This window comes from Austrofundulus limnaeus, unplaced genomic scaffold (genome assembly GCF_001266775.1).
Source record: "Austrofundulus limnaeus strain Quisiro unplaced genomic scaffold, Austrofundulus_limnaeus-1.0 Scaffold2953, whole genome shotgun sequence".
NCBI classification, from domain to species: domain Eukaryota; kingdom Metazoa; phylum Chordata; class Actinopteri; order Cyprinodontiformes; family Rivulidae; genus Austrofundulus; species Austrofundulus limnaeus.
In genome coordinates, this window is record NW_013955355.1 from 1 (window position 1) to 527 (window position 527).

Sequence of the window (527 nt, forward strand, 5' to 3'; positions counted from 1 at the left end):
AAAGTCAGATTTATAAATCAGGATATCAGCTGTAAACTGAGCTTGAACAAAATTTCAACTTCAACCGTGCTGTAATCTGTTGCTCCAAGCCATGCTTAATCGGGGCAGCTCATTCAAGCCAGCTGTAAATCATTTAGGATTAATGTACATTCATGGTTTGCTTACTAGACTAGACCCATCAGATGGATCACAGATTTCCTATCAGGCTTGTGCAGCAAGACACGTGAGTCTCACTTTTTCCCCAGCAGTGTAATGGTTAATTATGGATCATATGAAGAAATGAAGTGAAACACGGACTGAATGCTGAGAAATAATTTTAAAATTAAAAACTTTTTTGTGCCACTGAATCTGTTTCAAAATTATCTGAAATTAACAAAATGAACTAAATGAACAGCTGATCGCTTTGACTTTGACTTAAAATGATCACTGTAGGAAAAGATGAGGGACAGATCAGTTGGGGAGGGAGGGTGACGGATTCCCACTGGACCGCCGTGTGTGTGTGTGTGTGTGTGTGTGTGTGTGTGTGT